The sequence below is a fragment of the Gorilla gorilla genome, chromosome 20 (assembly GCF_029281585.2).
Source record: "Gorilla gorilla gorilla isolate KB3781 chromosome 20, NHGRI_mGorGor1-v2.1_pri, whole genome shotgun sequence".
Classification (NCBI taxonomy): Eukaryota; Metazoa; Chordata; class Mammalia; order Primates; family Hominidae; genus Gorilla; species Gorilla gorilla.
Genome location: NC_073244.2, coordinates 9,283,682 through 9,298,409, shown reverse-complemented (window position 1 = coordinate 9,298,409; position 14,728 = coordinate 9,283,682). Strand labels below are relative to the sequence as shown.

General features: G+C 56.6%; 1 protein-coding gene across 2 annotated transcripts in view; it reads right to left on the bottom strand.

Annotated features, from left to right (window-relative positions):
- The window catches only part of FZR1 (fizzy and cell division cycle 20 related 1), a 30,516-nt gene extending 21,014 nt beyond the window's left edge, over window positions 1-9,502 (bottom strand). The window contains exon 1 of one of the 2 annotated variants that reach the window (XM_055371254.2): window positions 9,295-9,502. The gene's annotated coding sequence lies outside the window, so the exon portion shown is untranslated. The remainder of the gene's footprint in view (window positions 1-9,294) is intronic. The other variant, XM_055371255.2, reaches the window with a different exon arrangement.
- Between the last annotated feature and the right edge of the window lie 5,226 nt (window positions 9,503-14,728).

The window sequence follows — 14,728 nt, the reverse complement described above, 5'->3', positions numbered from 1 at the left end:
TTGAGACGGAGTCTGGCTCTGTCACCCAGGCTGGACTGCAGTGGTGCGATCTCTGCTCACTGCAAGCTGCGCCTCCTGGTTCACACCATTCGCCAGCCTCAGCCTCCTGAGTAGCTGGGACTACAGGGGCCCGCCACCACGCCCAGCTAATTTTTTGTATTTTTAGTAGAGACGGGGTTTCACAGTGTTAGCCAGGATGGTTTCGATCTCCTGACCTTGTGATCCGCCCGCCTCGGCCTCCCAAAGTGCTGGGATTACAAGCATGAGCCACCGGGCCCGGCCTGTACTTCTAGAATTCTGTATCATGTGAACTGTGAGGTATTCAAAAAAACAAACCACTGGCAGAGATGGGCCAGGCGGGCTCCGGATGAGACCGGGCACCACCACATTCTCACTCCTTTGCTGGATGCTCGGAAGGTTTCATCGTAAAAGGTTAGAGTAGAGAGAAATCAGGATCTTAAGCTGCTGTTAAGTAATTCCTGAGCACAGACAATGTGTGTGGCCGTGTGGAAAGGCTCAGACCGGATCGAGGGAGTTTAGCAGCAACCTGGACCCTCGCTGCAAATCAGCAGTGAATCAGTGAATGACTCGTGCTCCGCCAGGCCCTGCAGAGGTTCTTGTCCCTGGCCCAGGGGTGCCTAGTGGGGATGCTGCTGTGGCTCTGCCTGTGTGGCCGACACCTGCAGCTTGGTTGCCCTGGTCTGGGTGGTGGACCCGGGCCCTGGGCCACCCAGCTTCCTGCTGCCTCATCCCCTTGGCAGGGCACTGCCCTGCGGGTCCTGCAAACCCACTGGGCCAGCTCATAGGGAAGGTCCACCTTTCACCCCCTGGGCCCCAGAATGAAGAGCCAGGAGGCCTCCTTCTGCCACTGCCCCGGGCAAGCCTTCAGTCTCGAGCTTCTTCCTGTTCCCCTGGGAAATGGGCATGACCCAGTCACCTGACAAAACAGTGACAGGGCCCCCGTACAGAGGGAGACGCCCTGGGATAAATACGTGGAAAAAAATGGAGTCGGCCCCTGCTCAAACCAGACACCAGAATAAGCCTCCGATGGGGCAGACAGCACAAACCAGGGGGGACTCCAGCTCCTGAGATTCACCTCCTCTCTCCCTCCCACTCAGGGTACGGATTTCAATGTGTGCAGCCTCCTGGGACCTCAGCAGGACAGAGGACAGAGGATCATGGGACGCAGAGTCTCTTGGGGGTCCATGGAATCCCATAACCCAGGGGGTCTTAACCAGGGTGATTCTGCCCCCAGGGTATGATATATGGTGATGTCTGGGGACATCTGTGGTTGTCATGACTGGGGGTGCCCCTGGCATGGAGTGGGTGGAGGCCAGGGACGCTGCTCAGCACCCTGTAGTGCCCAGGACAGCCGCACCCCAGAGAACGATCCGGCCCCAATGTCCACAGGGTGCAAGGGCAGAGACCCTGCTCTCGGGCAAAACCAGGGAAGTGACTTGAATGAGCGAGACCTGCAGAGTGTGGCCAGGCATCCCCAGCCCCATCCCCACTGCACCAGTGGGGAGAGGAGGAAAGGGAGCCGATGAGGCACTGTTTGTGGGGGCCAATGACACGGCACGATTTGTCTCCAGGCTCGACTTTGAGGTGTCCCTGAGTGGGGACGCAAAGCGTGAGGGGCTGTCTGCCGTGTAGACAGGGCCTGGGAACAGCACCAGTGCAAAGCCCCCAAGGTCTCCCCTGGTGCTGGATCCTCCTCAGGAACACAGCACTCTGGTTCCTGGAGGCTCAGCCAAGCTCCTACTCCTGCAACGCTTTGCTTGGCTGGGAAAACTGGTCCCCACTGTTTTCATATTTTTTTCAGGCTCTTTAACGGACAAAAGGAATTGAAACATCCCAATGATGGATCTTTTATGACTCATGTGTTGAGGCTGACTTTGGTCTGGACGTGCCACCTATGGTATACACCAGGGCGTCCCCCCACCCTGGCCCAGTGGACACTGGGGCAGGACCGCCTTGGGTAAGGGTAACTCCAGCCTGCAGGTGAGGCGGCATTTGCTACCCACAGGGGACGTAGAGCAGGTAAGGGAGGAGGGAACACCAACCAGAGCCTCATGGGTGCCGCCACCTCCCGTGCGGGCTCCTGGCCCAGGGGCAGAGCATCAGAACACACATGGGGCTAGGACAGAGGCAAACCTTGCCCGTGCCCACCGGCTGGCACAGCTGGAAGCACTCAGTGTGCTTGACTGAATGTCCTCGGGACAGCAGGCGGGCAGGCGCCATTGCATCTTGGGGCCTGGGACAGCACCCTCTGCTCAAGGTCCCCATGCAGTTGGTGAGGGTAGAGCTGGGACGTGAATCCAGCCAGTCTGGGTCTGGCTCTGTGCCCACTCCCTAGCCCTTGCCCCAGGAGGCGAAGTGTCCTAGACTCAGCACTCGGCCCAGCCCTGCCCACGGGGAAGCTGCAAGGCACTGCCTCCTGCTGGAATCTCCGCAGAGTGGTTCCCGCAGGAGGCCTCCGACTAAGGATCACTGGATGGTGGTGACAGAGCTCGGGGGTGGGCCGGGACACAGCCCCTCACAGGTCCCGACCCCTGCAAAGTTGCTGGATGGCGGTGACAGAGCCAGGGGGTGGGCTGGCTAACAGCCCTCACAGGTCCCAACCCCTGCAAAGTTGCAAAGTGCTCCTGCCTGAGGGGTCCCAGGTGCCCCCAGACCACCTGTGAGGCCCTGGCCCAGGTGCCCTCCCAGAGAGCCCCCTCCTCATGTGAAAGGCAAGGGACTGCGCTGGGTGCCTGGGCGTGATGTCCAGCCATCCTCTGCGGGGCTGGCGAGAAGCAACAGGTAAGAACGACCCCCCACAGAAAAATGGGGGGTCACCCAGCTATCCGCTGTCTGCTCTCACTGGATCTGGGAGTTTCTGGGGAGGTTTGCCTCCTGCCCTGCGCCCAGGAGTGTCATTTATGAAACACGGCTTCACAAGCATCACCTCATTCCACTAATCTCATTCCCAGCCACTCCTCAGAAGAGGACTCTAGATGGCTCTCTTGGGTCACATTTGGATGTCCTCGGTGTCATGATGCGATTAAGGGGGCAGCCGTGCCAGCTGCATAGATGGCCTTGTCAGAGCACATGAGCCCCCCACCAGCACCACCCCACCCAGCACACGTGGCCCTTAGCCCTGCAGCTCCAGGGAACCAAGGCGGGCGAAGCACCCAGACACCCTTATCGCCAACCCTCCTTGTGCCCTCCCATGAAAGTAAACCAAGTCCCATAAAAAGGTTCTAGCAGGGTCCATCAGAAAGAGTGTGGGCTTTTGACGGGATCAGCCCAGGCTGAGTCCCAGCTTCAACCCTTCCTGGCCACGAAGCTTTGGGCAGCTTTGCCTCTTGGGATATCAGTTTCTTCATCAGTTAAGCAGGGACAACACTGCCTGCCTAGGAAGCTGTGAAATCAGGCATGAGGTCTACGAGGCAGCAGGCACCCGGCATGACCCAGAGAAGGTGCTTGGTGAGAGATGGCTGGGCCCAGGACTCATGACAGGTGCACGCACGGCCCCGGAGGTGCTCAGTGGATGCTGGCTGGGCCCGGGACTCATGACAGGGGTATGCAGGTCCCCAGACTGCTCCCTGCTCCTTCGTCCTTGGGCATGGCAGTGCCTTGGCAGCCAGGATGCTGCCCCAGTGACCTCCTGTCCACAGACCATGACACTTATCTCCTCCCATGCTGCCCCCATCAGTCTCAGAGAGGAGGGAGGACGTCAGAGAAATGGGGCTCCCGGGGCAGGTGGGTGTGGTTGCAGTGGTGGACTGACACAGGAGAGAGGTGGACTCTGGACCAGAACCAGAGCCGGGGCCTAGCGGAGAGACCGCTGAGGCACAGAGGTCTCTGCAGGGAGCAACCCCCACCTGCAGAAGAACAAGCTGAGCTGGCGGCCTCTGACCTCTACAAACGCAAAGACACAGCCAAGAGTAGCCAAGTAAAAAAGGGTGGGGCCCAGACCCTTGGCAGGGGACAGCGTGCCTTCCAGGGTGCCCGTGTGAGCCATGGCGAGGCGAGTTACTGTTGGAGGCCGGTGCCTGGGCCCCGGGAATACACCCCGTGCATGTCATTCATTCATTTACTCACGCCGCCACCTGCCAGCCGACGCCTCCCAACAACCAGCCATGTGCCATGTGGGTTCTAGGTGCTGACCCAGGCGCCGCAAAGCAGAGCCAAGCTACTGCCCCCACTGGGTGTGCAGCCTATTTTTCTTTTCTTGTTTTTAAAATATAGAGATGGGGGTCAGGGTCTCCCTATGTTGCCCGGGCTGGTTTCGAACTCCTGGGCTCAAGCAATCCTCCTGCTGAGGCCTCCCAAAGTGCTGGGATTCCAGGCGTGAGCCTCTGCACCCGGCCGGCAGGCAGTCTAGAGTGAACAGCAGTCTAGAGTGGATGAGAAGCATCCCCAGGGTCTACTCGGCCAGCAGCTCTCACCCTCTTCCCTGTGTGGGGGGCAGCTCCCACCTCCAGCCCACTCTGGTGAGAACTGCTCTCCACACTTCCAAATGGTGCCTGCAGATAAAAGACCCGAGGTTTCTCATCTCCAGCCTCCTGGAACCACCGAGTACCCACAGCCCTGTCTGACTTGATGACACCTTCAGACCTAAAAGACACCTGGGTCTGCGGCAGCACAGAAGGCTGCAGTGCCCCATGTGAGGAGGCGGGCAGTGTGGCACCACACCTGTGGTCTCTCAGGATCGGATGGAGCGCCATCAGGTTCCCGAGGCCCGCACATCTCTGCATCTCTGTCTGTCTCACGCAGCTCCCACCCACGGGTCCCAGGCGAGGTGAGGCGGTAGCAATAGAAACCCAGTCCGGGGAGTTCACGGCGGGGGCCCCAACCTCAGCGCTGCGGACATTTGGGCCGGATCGCTGTCTATGGCGGGGAGTCCTGGGCTCTGCGGGGCGCTGAGCAGCATCACTGGCCTCCACTCACTCCATGCCAGGAGCGCCCCCCAGTTGTGACAATGCACAGATGTCCGGAGATGTTGCCCAGTGCCTGTGGGGGCGGAGTCACCCAGGTGGGGAATGCATGGATGAGGGGGATCCTGAGGGGGATCCTTAAGTGGAAGAGTTGCTCTCCAGGGCAAACAGACCAGCACTGGCCTCCCACACTCCTCAGCCCTCCGGTGAAAGCAGACAAATGCCCACTGCCCACCCTCTCTCTGCTCCCGTCATCCTTCCACCACCAACCCAGTGGCCTGCAGGCTGGTGGGGATGAGAATATAGAGGTTCCCAGGCCAAATCTGATCTGGGAGAGAGGAAGATTCACAACAGAAGGGAACGTGTGCAAAACGGCACAGGAATCTGAACGGCCTGCCGCTCTCCACAACCCAGCAGTGTGGCCGGGCATGCTGGCTCCGCCGGTAATCCCAGAGCTTTGGGAGGCCAGGGCAGGAGGATCACTTGAGCCCAGAAGTTCAAGACCAGCCTGAGCAACATGGTAAAACCCCGTCTCTACAGAAAATACAAACATTAGCCAGGTATGGTGGCGCGCCTGGAGTCCCAGCTACTCGGGAGACTGAGGTGGGCAGATTACCTGAGGCTGGAAGGTCAAGGCTGCAGTGAGTTGTGATTACGCCACTGCACTCCAGCCTAGGTAACAAAGTGAGACTCTATCTCAAAAAGAAAAAAGAAAAAAATCAGAACCGTGCAGCAATTTGGGAAGGCTGGGGTGGAAGGGACATGCTGGGGGCAGGAGGACAAGGTGGAAAGGTTGGAAGGCAGGTCTCTAGAGCTGGGCTCACAGTGGTTGCATGGGGGTGACACCATCAGACATGATCAGCTGGCGAGCGGAGGCACCAGCGCCTCAGTCACAGAGCAACAAGGACGGTCGCCACACAACCACCAGCACCTGCCTCTTCGCAGCAGCTCAACTCACAACAGGCAGACACTAGAAACAGCACCAACGTCCACTGAATAAGGAGACGCACAAAACCCGGTGCCTCCACATCACGGAACATGACTCAGCCACGAAAAAGAGCAGGGCTCTGACTCAGGCCACAGCCTAGACGCACCTTGAGGACATCACACTCAGTAAGAGATGCCAGACACAAAAGGCCACACAATGTGGGATTCCATTTCTATGAAATGTCCGGGACAGGCCCAGCCACAGAGGCAGGGGAGACAGGTGGTGGCGGCTGATGGGGTCAAGGCTGGTTTCTTCCTGAGGGAATGAGAATGCTCTAGGATTGGGCAGAGGTGATGGCGGCCTGAGCCTGTGAACATATAAAAACCAGGGAACTGCATGCTCTAAAGCAGTGAATCGTGCGGCAGGAGAAGTGTATCCAAATAAAGCTACTACGAGCAAAAATTAAATAAAGAAAGAAGGGCCAGTGAAAAAGCCTGAAGGAAGAACCAGACGGAGTAGGAAGCCAAGAGAGAGTGGGGGTGTTCACCGTTGTGGGGGCGGCATGTCATTCGCGGTCAGTGGCGGCTGAGTGACTGAATGAGGCGCGGCCAGGCAGGCTGCTTGTGTGCCCCTCATCCCATCCATGAATGAGGACACTGAGGCAGAGAAAGGCAGTCACCTGCCAACGCACACAGGGACCTGGGGCCACTGGGGACATGAACGTCCCTGGACGAGAACATAAGTGGCCCAGGAAGGGGCTCTGGCTCTGTGCTGAGTCCAGTGGCTGGGAAGAACAGTGACATGTGGGCAAGGCAGTGACAGGCGGAGTTGACGAGCAGGTCACTGGTGACCACAGGGAGGTGTCGGGGGCAGAAGAGAGATGAGGTCAAACACTCCCTTTCCTGCTGGTAGGTGCCCAGGTCCCTGTGGCAGTGCCAACAGGGGGCCCGCTGTGGGCAAGCACACAGCCCAGGGCACTAAGCAGGCCAGAGGTGGAGCGGGGACCAGGCAGGCACACTCACTGCCCTCACGGGGTTCACAGTCCAGACACTGGGGACAGGCTGCTTTCTGTACTGGGCTGTCCTGGGCACAGTGGGGCACTGAGCAGCATGCCTGACTCAAATACTGCCAAATGTCCCCTGGGGACAGAATTGGGCAGTGGAGAGCTTTGCGCCAGGAGAAAGGAGTGACAGCGCTGAGTTCCTAGAAGAGCAAGTCCCTGGATCTTCACCTCTGACAGGAGTCCCCGGGAGCGGCCGGCCCTACACACACAGACTTTCCATCCTCTCCCCTCTAAATGACACCAAGCAAAAGGTCCTCAGAACCAATTCCATTCTGGGACTCCCAAACCCAGAAGTTCTCAGTCTACAAAACCCCTCTACCAGAAACCCCATTAAACAGTAAGTGGTTTGAAAATCAATGTAAGGCCGAGCGCGGTGGCGCACGCCTGTAATCACAGCACTTTGGGAGGCCGAGGCAGGCAGATCGCCTGAGGTCAGGAGTTGGAGACCAGCCTGGCCAACATGGTGAAAACCTGTCTCTACTTAAAATACAAAAATAGCCGGGCGTGGTGCGCACACCTGTAATCCCAGCTACTCAGGAGACTGAGGCAGGAGAATCACTTGAACCTGGGAGGCAGAGGTTGCAGTGAGCTGAGATCGTGCCACTAGACTTCAGCCCAGAGCGAAACTCCATCTCAAAAGAAAAAAAAAAAAAAAGAAAATCAATGTAGCCCTACCTTGAAGACCAATCCGGCTTGTCTGTTTCTAGAAACTCCTCCTCCAAACCCCAAACCCCCACCCCAACCCCTACCCCCATCACTGCCTGCAGCCCGGGCACAGGTTCAGAAATTTGACCTGGGAAGCAAGTCACAGGGGCAAACTGGCAGGTACCACCTTGCCAAGATACCCCTCCCCAGTAAAGCACCGGGCTTGCCTTTGAGTAAGTGTCTGCTCCCTTAGCAAAATCCTCTGCAACCCAACTCCGCTCGCTGCTCAAGGCGCCGGGCAGCGGCCAGTGGCCAGCACACCTGCCTCCACTTGGGATTCCGAAGGAAATGACAATCGGGTGTCGCCAAAACACACGGGCCCCTGACACAGAAGGAGGCCTACGCGGAATTCCGCATGACAGACGGCCCCCGACACATCCACTCCGGGGACCAAACCTAGGTGATGCCGTCAGCTTCTATCCCCACCCCCACGCCGAGAGAGACCACCCCGCCTTCACTTCAAAGTCCCCGCAGGCTGCCCTCATGCTGGTGGTGTGTGTCCTTGGTGGATGGTTTTCCCTTAGGCAAATCACCCTCCTTCAAAGCATATAGGTTGGGGCGGGGGCCTCACCACGGAGAGGCATGAGGTCATCGCCCGGTAGACTGGGGCAGGGCGGGGGAATCGGAACCACAGAGGCGCCCTGAACCAGAGGATGAGTTTGGGGTGGAGAAAACAGGGGAAAAGACAAAACAGATTTAGGCTGAACATCTGCATATCGGGGGTCTCAGGCCGTGGGGTGGAGACAGGTCTGGACGGTGGAAGAGGGGGAGGGGGTGTCACAGGTTTGAGTAGGGGTAAAATGGCTCTGAAAGGGGGGCACACTCCATATTCTGGGGATCCGAGACGGCCAGGCTTGCGTTTGGAGAAGACACGGGGCAGGACGCAGGACGGAGGTTCAGTTCGGAGGAGGGAGGGGCTTGTGCATGGATAGCTCGTCTGAGGCTTTGGTGGGAGAGCTGGATTTCGGGGGAATGGGGGCTGGCAGGGGGCACGCTGGGAGGGTGGGGGAGCAGAAATCAGCGAGATGAGGTGAGACGGGGACATCCATGCACTCAACCCGTACCTGCGGGGACTGGTGGACACAATAGTGTCCACAGACACAGGTTTCCGGGTGTCCCGGGCTGGGACTGCATTTGACTGGGACGAGGGGCTGGTTGCGGCCTGGGCGAGCCATCGCACACCACAGGCTCAGCGATGGGGGGCGGCTTCATGTGGGCAGGACCCAAGCTGGGAGGGTCTGAACTGGGAAGTCCCGGGGATGACAGGCCAGGGAGAAATCACCCGGGTTAGGAGGCGGGGTCTGCTGTTCTAGGGGTGCGCAGTGGGGTCCCCTGGTTGGGGCTGCAGAGCTCAGCCTATTTGAAAAAGAATGGTGGACGCTGACGGCGGCTGCGGGGAGGTCACGACTTACAGGTGGCTCGGGGTGGGGGTCACGGCAGGCCCCGACGTGGGGGGGACGCTGGGATTTGGGTGTTAACTCGGGAGACGCGGATGCTGAGGTCACCGGGGCCTAGTTCGGCCTGGGAGGCGGCATTCGAGGGGACTGGGGGCTCCTGGAGGGGCCTGAGCTGGGGTGGGGGTCGCAGCCCGCCCCGCCGTCCCGGTTTTGGGGGGTCGCAGTCAAGCTCCGCCGCCTAGGGCCCGGGGGGCGGGTCCCCGACCCCGGCCGCCTCACCTGGCTCGCTCCCGTCGCTCGCTGGCCCCCGCCGACCCCGCCTCTCCTGGCACCGCACAACGCCCGCCTCCGGCCTCCGCAGCTCCCGCAGGCCCGGCCGCGGCCGCCGCTGACGGGATCCCGGGCTCCGCGGTCCCTAATATGGCGGCGGTCGCTCCTCCGCTGCCTCCCGGCTCCCTCCCTCCGCCGCGCGCGCCCGGCCGGCCGCGCGCACCCCCGCAACCCGACCACGCCCCCACGCCGGCGCGCGGCTAATCGCGGCCACGCCCCCCGCCTACCCCACACACCGCCAGGCCCGGCCCAACACCCAGCCAGGCCCTGCCCACTCCGAGTGGCTGCGCCTGCGCGCATTGGGCATCTCGGGAGGACGTGACGTCTCCCGCGATTCAAATCAATACAGGAAGCGCGGCTCCACGCGTTGCCCGGGGCAACCGCGGCCGGAAGAGGACCGGCGGGGTGCTAGACGTTGCAGAAATGGCTCTGGTAGATGGAGGGCGCGGTTCCCACTGGGGACAGTCGCGGAATGGGGCGCCCCAGGGCAGACTCTTCCTAGGGTAGATCGAAGCCAGGCACACCTCAGTGCGGCATTGACGTCGCGCTTAATGAGCGCAGATGGGACCCAACACCAGGTGCGTGTCCTGAACGTACAAACGTCACTGCTGAGAGTCATTAATTTATTCAACAAACCTGCATTGCGCTCCAAAGTGCTGCTCCTCCAGGCCCCAGTGAGACAGCAGGGAACAAAACAGGTTTTTAGGCCAGGTGCGGTGGCTCAAGCCTGTAATCCCGGCACTTTGGGAGGCCGAGGCGGGCGGATCACCTGAGGTACGGAGTTAATCCCAGCTACTCGGGAGGTTGAGGCAGAAGAATCCCTTGAACCCAGGAGGCAGAGGCTGCAGTGAGCCGAGATTGCGCCACTGCACTTCAGCCAGGGTGACAGAGCAACACTACGTCTTGAAAAAAAAAAACAAAAAACAGGTTTCTAAAAAAATTATGGGCCGGGCGCGGTGGCTCACGCCTGTAATCACAGCACTTTGGGAGGCGGAGGTGGGTGGATCACCTGAGGTCAGGAGTTCGAGACCAGCCTGGCCAACATAGTGAAACCCCGTCTCTACTAAAAATACGAAAAATTAGCCGAGCATCGTGGCAGGCGCCTGTAATCCCAGCTACTGGGGAGACTGAGGCAGGAGAATTGCTTGAACCCGGGAGGCAAAGGTTGCAGTGAGCCAAGATCGCACCATTGTACTCCAGCCTAGGCAACAGGGCAAGACTCAGTCTCAAAAAAAAAAAAAAAAAAAAAAAAAGTTAAACATAGAATTGCCACATGACACAGCAGTAACACTCCTAGGTATCTACCCAAGAGAAATAAACATGTAACATCCACGCAAAAACTCACACACCTATGTGCATAGCAGCTTTATTCATAACATCCACAAAGTGCACACAACCCAAATGTACATCAACAGATGAAGGGAAAATGCTCCATTCATACAATGACACGGTGTTTTGCAATATGAGGCAATGAGGCTCGGACACAGGCTACAACTTGGATGAACCTCGAAAGCATCATGCCCAGTGAAAGAAGCCAGATACAAAAGACCACATAGTGAGTGATTCCATTGATACGAAATGTCCAGATAAGCAAATCCATAGAGACAGGAAGTGGATTAGTGGTTGCCAAGGGCTGGGAGAGGGGGATCAGGAGTGACTGGAATGGACTTTATTTTGGGGGGTTGATGGATATGTTCTAAAATTGATATGATGGCCGTGAGCTGTGGCTCACACCTGTAATCCCAGCACTTTGGGAGGCTGAGGCGGGCAGATCACTTGAGGTCAGGAGTTCAAGATCAGCCTGGCCAATCTGGTGAAACCCCATCTCTACTAAAAATACAAAAATGAGCCGGGTGTGCTGGCGCGCACCTGTAGTCCCAGCTACTCGGGAGGCTGAAGCAGGGGAATCACTTGAACCCGGGAAGTGTAGGTTGCAGTGAGCCCAGATCATGCCACCACACTCCACCCTGGGCGTCAAAGCAAGACTCCGTCTCAGAAAAAAAAAAAAAAAAAAAAATTTATGTGATGATGGCTGCCCGACTCTGAATATACTAAACACCACTGAATTATCACTTTACACAGATGAATTGTACAGTATATAAACTATATCTCAATACAGCTGTTATTTAAAAAGTTCTTGCCCGGCGCAGTGGCTCGCGCCTATAATCCCAGTGCTTTGGGAGGCCAAGGAGGGCGGATTATGAAGTCAAGAGATCGAGACCATCCTGGTCAACATGGTGAAACCTCATCTCTACTAAAAATACAAAAATTAGCTGGGCGTGGTAGCACGTGCCTGTAATCCCAGCTTCTCAGGAGGCTGAGGCAGGAGAATCCCTTGAACCCGGGAGGCAGTGGTTGAAGTGAACCGAGATTGCACCACTGCACTCCAGCAAAAAAAAAAAAAAAAAAAAAAAAAATCCCCTTTGGAGCTGAGTTAAGGAGAAAAGAGAACAGGGAAAAGGAGGAGGCAAGAGGTTACCGTTTCAGATGCAGTGCTCGGGGATGCTCTTATTGCAAAGACGATGTTTTAATAAAGATCTGAAAGAGGAGCTGGGCGCAGTGACTAACGGCTGTAATCCCGGCACTTTGGTAGGCCGAGGTGGGCAGATTACTTGAGGTCAGGCCTTCAAGACCAGCCTGGCCAACATGGTGAAACCTCATCTCTACTAAAAATACAAAAATTAGCCGGGCATGGTAGCAGGTCCCTTTATTCCCAGCTACTCGGGAGGCTGAGGGAGGAGAATCGTTGGAACCCGGGAGGCAGAGGTTGCGGTGAGCTGAGATCACGCCACTGCACTCCAGCCTGGGCAACACAGCAAGACTCTGTCTCAAAAGAATAAAATAAAAGGAGAGGAGAGGGAGATTCTAACACAGAAACACAGAGACAGACACACAGGGGTCAAGGCCAGGTGATGACAGTGGCAGAGATTGGAGTGACGAAGCCACAAGCTGAGAAACACCAAGGACTGGCAGCCACCCCCAGAAGCTGGAAGAGGCAGGAAGGATCCTCCCCTGGAGCCTCCAGAGAGGCCACAGATCTGCAGATACCTGGATTCCAGACTTCCGCCCCCAAGGGACTTGCTCAATCCCAGAGGACCCACCGAACAGAAGACGCAAACTTGGTTCTTCCGTGCTATCAGTTTCTCGAAGGTCTACAGAGGCCAGATGCCAAGTTCTCTGACTTAAACAGGCCTTGCTTTTGGCTGAGGCTTCGATATCTGCGTCCTGCACCCTGGGATTATCTCCTCCTGGGGAGCATCCTTGGGGCCAATCACACCTGGCACCCTGCCCTCGCGTAGCCTTCCTGAGTCAGCACAGCTCCTGGTCCACGGGAAGTCCTCTGTAAACAGCCTGAGCCACAAACATGTTGAGATGACGTCCTCGCAAGGCAGCTGAGGGCTGCAGTGATGCCTGTTATCTGCAGTCAGTTTTCCAACACATAGGAAGGCAATACAATAATTAAAAAAAAAAGGGGGTTGGGCCGGGCGCAGTGGCTCACGCCTGTAATCCCAGCACTTTGGGAGGCCGAGGCGGGCGGATCACGAGGTCAGGAGATCGAGACCATCCTGGCTAACACGGTGAAACCCGTCTCTACTAAAAATACAAAAAAATTAGCTGGGCGTGGTGGTGGGCGCCTGTCGTCCCAGCTACTTGGGAGGCTGAGGCAGGAGAATGGCGTGAACCCAGGAGGCGGAGCTTGCAGTGAGCTGAGATCATGCCATTGCACTCCAGCCTGGGTGACAGAGCGAGACTCCGTCTCAAAAAAATAAAAGGGGGGGTGTCAGCTCCATGAGGCCAGACACTATGTCTGTTTTGTCCTGTGTCCTCTGTGCCCAGGACACTATCCTCTGTGCTCAGGACACTGTCCAGCACACAGTAGTTGCTCAATAAGTATTTGTGAATGTTGTCTTAAAATAGAAGTTGGCCTTCCAAAAGGATTTCTTTGCTATGCAAAGCGTTTTATGTTTTTTCATTAATTTTTCTTTAATTATTTTTTTTGAGATGGAGTCTCACTCTGTCACCCAAGCTGGAGTTCAGTGACGCGATCTTGGCTCACTGCAACTTCCGTCTCCTGTGTTCAAGTGATGCTCCTGCCTCAGACTCCTGAGTAGCTGGAATTACAGGCACCCGCCACCAGGCCAAGCTAATTTTAGTATTTTTAGTAGAGATGGGGTTTCAGCATGTTGGCCATGCTGGTCTTGAACTCCTGACCGCAAGTGATCTACCTGCCTTGGCCTCCCAAAGTGCTGGAATTACAGGCGTGAGCTGCAATGCCCAGCCATGTTTTTTTATTAATTGCTCTTTTTTTTTTTTTGAGATGGGGTCTTGCTCTGTCACCCAGGCTGGAATCCAGTGGTGTGATTACAGCTCACTGGATCCTTGAACTCCTGGACTCAAGCTATCAAGCCACCTGAGTAGCTGGGCCTACAGGCATGAGCCACCAGGCACAGTTGATTTTTTTTTTTTTGGAATTGGAGTCTTGCTCTGTTGCCCAGGCTGGAGTGCAGTGACAGGATCTCAACTCACTGTAACCTGTGTCTCCCAGGCTCAAGCGATTCTCCTGCCTCAGCCACCCAAGTAGCTGGGATTACAGGCTGAGCCACTGCACCCAGCCAAATTAAAAAAAAAATTTTTTCTGTTGAGACAGGGGCTTACCACATTGCCCAGGCTGGTCTTGGAATCTTGGGCTCAATCGATCATCCTCTCACCCCACAGCCTCCCAAAGTGCCAGGATTACAGGTATGAGCCACCACTCCAGGCAGTCGCCCACATTTTAAAAATAAGAGATTGCAAGCAGGGCACAGTAGCTCACGCCTGTAATCCCAGCACTTTGGGAGGCCAAGGCAGGTGGATCACCTGAGGTCAGGAGTTTGAGACCAGCCTGGCCAACATCGTGAAACCCTGTCTCTACTAAAAATACAAAAAGTTAGTTGGGTGTGGTGTTGCATGCCTGTAATCCCAGCTACTCGGGAGGCTGAAGCCTTTTTGTATTTTTAGTAGAGATGGGGGTTTCACCATGTTGGCCAGGCTGGTCTTGAACTCCTGACCTCAAGTGATAACACCCACCTCGGCCTCCTAAAGTGTTGGGATTACCGGTGTGAGCCACCGTACCCGGCCTCTTTCAGGTCTTTCTTCAGATGTCACCACCTCAGATTCTGGCCACCCTTCCTGAAACTGCGCACCCTATACATACACCGCCCTTGGCTACCGAATTTTTTCTCTTTAGCCTTTTTCACCATCTAATAGGTATTGCATTTGCTTATCGTGTTATTTTCTGTCTCTATAACAACACTGGGAGGCGTACGAGGGTAAGGGCTGAAGGCTCTCTTGTCCTCAAGGCCATGTACTATTTATTACATACATGAATGAATGAACGACTGCA